Source organism: Acanthochromis polyacanthus, chromosome 8, assembly GCF_021347895.1.
Source record: "Acanthochromis polyacanthus isolate Apoly-LR-REF ecotype Palm Island chromosome 8, KAUST_Apoly_ChrSc, whole genome shotgun sequence".
Lineage (NCBI taxonomy): Eukaryota > Metazoa > Chordata > Actinopteri > Pomacentridae > Acanthochromis > Acanthochromis polyacanthus.
In genome coordinates this window covers 43,132,775-43,139,381 of record NC_067120.1, presented here as the reverse complement: position 1 = coordinate 43,139,381, position 6,607 = coordinate 43,132,775, and the positions used below count along the sequence as shown (strand labels likewise).

Genomic DNA, 6,607 nt, shown 5'->3' with positions numbered 1-6,607 from the left:
GTAAAAATGGTCCTCCGTTCGATCCAGCTGGTCTTTCTGTTTTCTTTGTATTTCAATCTCAATTTACTGCATAATCAGTTTATGCACTACTAAATTTGCTTTTAGCGGCGTTTCCTTATATAATAGTCTAATTAATTAGAGTTTGACTATGACAGGTATTTAATTGTGAAATATGGACACATTATCGCATAATATTAAATAGATCGTAATAGAATTTCCTTGATATTTAACCCAGGTTTGATATTTTATTAACATAAACAAGGTAATATATAAATATACCTCTCCCATTTAAACCAGTTTATTATTCTATATATTATATTATTATTATGTCATTATAACATTAATTATTATCTATTATTGATTATTATATGATAATAATAATAATAATATAATAATAAGTAAATAATAATGATGTAAATAAATCCTCATATTTACCCAGGTTTGATATTATTATTAAATTAAAAGTAATATATAAAGAATCCTCCATTTAAACCCAGTTAATAACTGATTAATATTACATATAGTTATATTATATTACTATTATGTATTAATATAATCAATAATAAATAATAATAATAATATAATAATATAATGTAATAAATCCTCATATTTAACTCAGGTTGATATTAGTTATTTATACTTATATTATTATTTTCATTATTAATTAGCGCAGGACGGCAGCGTTTAATTGCCAGAAAACAGACAATCCATTCAAGTCTAACGTTCTCAGTTTCTCTGAACGAAGCAATTAAACAGTTTGTAGATGAGATAATTGCTGGTGTTCCAGGTAATCAATTACTGGCGGTCAACGCGGCCCCTGTTAACCGGGGTAACTTTATATGAATTTAATAAAGCATACAACGGCGAGGCTAGCTGCGCTCGTCAGTAGCTTGTCAAGCGACCCGCGTGTGTTCCGGTGGATTTTCGATTTATTGTCCCGTTCACCGGGAATTCAACCGCTTCCAGCTGGTCCATGTCTCGTCAGATCCGGCTCCTCCTGGATTCCCGCGTGTTCTTCCTGTATGTTCTCGGGTTTTCTGGACATCTGTTTTTGTCCTTCTGTTTCACTCCGAATGCTGCACTCGCAGCGGCTACGGCTAACGCAATCTGCTCTATGTGCGGTGGAGCATGCGGACAGGAGGCGAAGAAGGGACAAGAGCGTTTTCTTTGTTCGCAATGGTAAATATAGGTAGTCAGCAGTACCAGCATCTTGACCATACTATTGTTAGTAGTAATATGGTGAAGTATAGTTTCTGGTTCAGTTAATTTTAAGTCTGCTAGATTTACATTAAAAGTGTTTTTCAAGTATTTTCTGCTTCATTAATCAGCGAGTAAAATCAAAGTTTGTCTCTGAGTTTCTCGCAGTCGAATATTTTTATTGTCGCTAGATTAATCAAACTGATAACTAATAGAACAAATATTCATTTCATATTATAATATAATAAACAGAAAAGCACAGAAATTAAATGAACTATAACATTCCTTATGTTATGTAACAGAATAATATGTAATATTAAACAATAATGAACTATATTGTTCTCTTATAATGCATGTTATAGCATTATTTTATTTTATTGAATACAATTATAATATTTATATATAGTACAATGAAAATTGTTTCATGTCTTGTTATACTCCTGCTGGTCTTATGTTGTTTTAAGGTGATAATTGGAAAATTTCGAAGAGGAATAGGCGAATTTTTAAACACACTGAACTACTCCTTGCTGCGTTGTCGGCCTCATACCACCCAATGTCGGCCACGTACCGCTGTCTGACCATGTACACGCAGGTTGTAAGTGTTCTTACCTGTCCTGGACTCACCTTTACTCCTTATCGTGATGTCTCATCCAGGGTAGGTGTTCCTCTCGCGGGCGCTGTCCTTGAAGAATCCTCCAACTCAGCCAAACACACAGAGCTATTGATCCAGCCTTATTCCATTGACAAACACTCACCAAATCAGACAGGTGCTGCTTCACCTGCATCGTGTACCCGCTCCCCGCAGCGGGAGGTTGGTTCGGATACATATCATCAATGTTTTTTCAAAGTCAATAGTTATCATGAAAGAAAAATCTGGCTGTTTAAATACACCGATCAATCATCACATAGTCCATCAGAAAATTAATAGTGACACGTGCTTAAATAATTCCAAGTTGATAATCATACACATCAGTTTCAACAAACTAATAACTGATTCATCAACAGCGATAACCACAGGTCACTATGCGAACCAGCATCAGTTCATGATGTCATGAATCAATAAATGATCTACGCCCATTGCAGCCAGGGGCAAGGTCCAGTGCCGCCCACGGTTCCATGGATAACTGACAGGTTGGGCAGGGCTCTAGTCTGATTCCTACCTTGAGTCAGAAACAAACATACCTTCACATTAACACTGGGCGTCTAAGGCGCCGCCCCTGAGGGACTGGCCCTATGAGACGAGGGCGGGGCTTCGCACTGATGCTACGCTGGTGCTAACTAGACGCTACCCACAATTCCTTGTCGCAGTGTATGCAGACTGACCTCATCATAAACTAACTATGGAGGCACTAATCCGAGCCTAACAGCGCTAACTGGCTTAACTAGTGTAGCGATGGATGTATTAGACACAGCAACTCAGCTAACAGGCTAATAGTGCTAACTAGCACTTAGCATATGTGTAACACATGACTAGTCAGACTCGAGTTAACGATGCCTAAACGATCAAGCTCTTAGCCCATAGTACTATGTAGACAGGCATGTGATAAGCATATGCTAATGGTGCTAACTAGCTTGAGCAATACTGTATTAGACAGTGGACTGAGCTAAACAGGCAACTGACTAGACTTACTGCATTAGCAAGTGTTATTAGACACGGCGACTGAGCTAACAGGCTAAGATGTCTAACTAGCTTAGCATAGTGCAGTTACAACAGTGGCTCAGCTAACCAGACTAACACGCTAATTTAGTCTTACAATTAGACCTGAGTGACTGAGCTAACAAAGGCTAACAGTGCTAACTAGATACATTAGAACCCAGTGACTGAGCTAGCATAGCGAGCAGCTGATTGTTTCAGATGTCTTTGCATCCCTGATACACCTGATGATATGTTGGTTCGATGAGAATAGCTCTCCCGCAACACTCGAAATACTCGAATACTATCAAATACTCAGAATACTCTAAAATACTCCAGAACACTTCCAGAATACGTAACTAGCCTGGAGATGATCGACAGGTCAGCTGTGGATGGCGTCTGTTAGCAATCTGAAACCCCATGTTCAAAACAGTGTGGACGAATGAAAAAGTGCAAAACATTTAAAGAGAATCATTTCACAGGAAGACCTTTAGTTTAATCGTTAAATGGTTTAAAAACCTGCTGAAAAGTCTCTGTTAGCAAGGTCATTGAATAGATAAATGTTAGAATTATTTGTTCATAGTAGAAAGCTGTTGGTCGTTGATAGACTCTCGCTCACAGCCCCTGCCCTCGCTATTGGTCAGAGCTTCCTGATTGTATAAAGTATTGATCAATGATTGGAGGTTTTATTGCTCTCAGTGTTCCACATTGCTGGTTTCAATAAAGCTCAGCGTAATAAAGTTATAAAGTGTTGGCAGAAGCTAAATGCTAAACTGGAGACGTTCCATACACCCTCTGTCTCAGCAGACCCTGAGGATTCTCACGTTTGCTATGACTGACCTCCCACGCGACAGCGACACGTGAGGCTTGAAACCCGTGATCAGACACATCTCATCGTCTTCATCGTGCCTCAGAGTAGTGCAGTGGACAACACACGTGTGGCCATACAGGCGTGTGGTTGTCCATGATAAAATACGTGTGCTGATGTACAGGGGAAAATGTTGTTTTTATACACTCACACGACACACACACACACACAATACAGCGGACTGTAATCCCCCACAGTAATCAGATTACTTCAAGCAGACAGCAGAGTAGAAAGATGGAGTCAGCAGGTTGTGAGAACTTGAACCAGGACACAGTGGGTGGCAGTTGTGTGTCTCTTTGTGGACGTTTTGGTGTCTTCTTGTGGCTGTTTGGTGTCTGTTTTTTGTCGTTTGTTTCTTTTTGTGTATTATTTTGTAGTAATTCTGAACATCTGTTTCCCTTATGCTTGTTTTTTTATGTTTCTTTTGTCAAAAATTTGTGTCTTGCCTGTGTCAATTTCTGTCTTGTGTTGTTTTTGGGTCCTTGTGGTTGTTTTGGTGTCTCTTTTTGTGGTTCTTTTGTGTCTCTTTGTGGTTGTTTTAATATCTTTGAGAGTTCTTTTTGTGTCTTTTGGGTTCCATTTTGTGTGTCTGTTGGTGTTTGTGTCTCCTTTGTGTGGTTTGTGCCTGTTTTGTGGTCGTTTCGTTGTTTGTGGTCATTTTGGGTGTCTGTGTCTTATTTTGTCTCTGTTGACTCAAGGACTACCATACAAGTGGACTGTATAAAGTGCTGACAGTGAAGCATGGAGGTGGTGGTACTGATGATCTGGGGCTGCATGGGTCAGAAGGTGTTGAAGACATTTCTAGATGCTAGAGGAAGGAATATTCCAGCAAATGCTGGTAGCAGTATGTGATTACTTGAGGTGACTGCAGTAATCTGATTTACTGTGACAGTCACAGTTGTCCTCGTGGGTCTGTGAGGACAACAGTGCTCGTTGGGCATGTGTCTGATGGTGTGGAAATCCATCCATCTTGGTGCTCCAGCCTCCATGGTGAGCATGACGTCATTTGCTGCTTGGTGAAGTACTCCAGCGCTCCTTTTGCTGGCTCTTCTCTGAGAGACACACCACACACACACAGACAGACAGACAGACAGACAGACAACCAGACAGACTTTTTACCTAAAAAAAAATAAATTTCATGGAACTTCAACTGAATGACAAACCCCAACCCCTGAACCAACAAAAAAAAATCCCCCTTTTAAAAAACTGTAAAACCCCTTTGGCCCCCTGTCTTGTCCTTTCTGTCCTGACCACGCTGTCTGTCTGCCTGACACCTGTCGTCCACCTGTCTCTCTGTCTTCTGACCAACCTGTCTGTCTCAACCAGAGGCGGGGTCTTCTCAGGTGGCCGATGTCCAATCAAAGCTCTGCAAGTTCCGGCATCCCCACAATCCCAGAGGGAGGGAGAATCACGGTTGATGAAGAGGCTTGGCATGCTGCCGGATGGCTAGGTAGGCCTTATAGCACATCTCCTGGAACCTGCACAGGCGAGAGCACACAGGTCAGACAGACAGTGAGAAAAGACAGGTGAGACACACAGGAGGGACACAAGGTAAGACAGACAGGGGACTGAGGGGACACTTTCGAACTCCTTGGTCTTGGTGGACTCCTGGACTCTTTACTGATGACAATGAAGGAGTCCTGGTGAGGACGAAGGGGCCGCGTTCCCTTTATATGCCAAACTTCTTCTTCTTGTGATCCAGAAAATGACCAAAAGTCGATGTGGAACGCTGAAAGATAGAAAAGAAGAAGAAGAGGCGGAGTCAGGGGAGGACTACTGCTCGGGGGAGGAGTCACGGGAGAGCTACTGATCCGAGAGGAGGAGTCAGGAGGAGGAGCCTATTGCTGCAGTAGGGAGGGGTCGGAGGAGGAACTACTGCTCAAGCGGTGAGGATCAGCACTCACTCTGTCCGTTCTCCTTCACCAATAGATGTTGGAGTTGTGTCGGTCCTCCGATTCCCAGGATGAAGGTGGCGACACAAGTAAACCTGCACAACTGACCTGGTGTAAATAAGGTCTATGCCCGGTCATACACTGAGAGACAAGACAGGTAGTCAGACAGACAGTGTGGTAGACAGCAGATAGCGGTAAGACAGACAGGGTGGTAAAGACAGGCAGATAGCTGGTAAGACAACAGGTGGTAAAGACAGACAGGTGTCATAAACTGGAAGACGACACGCAGAACAGACGAAGCAAGACAGACGGTGGTCCGACAGAACAGACGCAGCTAGAACAGACAGACAGACAGACGGGTGGTCCAGATATTGACGACAGACAAGGTCGGGTCAGCAGACAGGTACTGACCCCTCCCACGTGTTTGCTTGTCTTTGATCCAGTGGTGCAGGTGTTGGAGTTGAACTCAGCGCCCCCTTAGGCCTCTTTACACGAATCTGGCATGATAGTGAAAGCTGTTCTTCACCCCTCGGATCAGCCCCACACAGTCTCCGGATGACAGACATCCGTACGGCAAAGCAGATCTGCACAAACCACACACACACACAACACCACACACATCCACACACATAACATGTTCACACACACACCACATCCAATTTGTTAGCCATGGCGTCATGATGTCACAGGCACTGTCACGATGATGTAGCATCTCACCTGGCAGGTCCAAACCCTGGTTTCTGCCAGATGTTCTCCATGATCTAATGATCTGCAGCGTCAGCATGTCCTGACGCAGGCTGCAAACACACAGAGCACACATTACCACAATCCCAGGAACCACAACACACTACATTACCCACAAAATCCCCAGTACTGTAACAACTAGTATTAACCCATAACCACCAAGAACTGAAATCCACACTAACATTACCCACAATCGCCCAGTACCACAACACCACTACATTACCCAAATCCCCCAGCACTGAACAACACTATCCCCAGCAGCTGTAACACACT

At 42.6% G+C, this 6,607-nt stretch overlaps 1 protein-coding gene across 1 annotated transcript in view; it reads left to right on the top strand.

Annotated features, from left to right (window-relative positions):
* The window catches only part of LOC127535152 (zinc finger protein OZF-like), a 201,137-nt gene that overhangs the window by 4,320 nt on the left and 190,210 nt on the right, over positions 1–6,607 (top strand). The gene's annotated exons all lie outside the window — the stretch shown is intronic.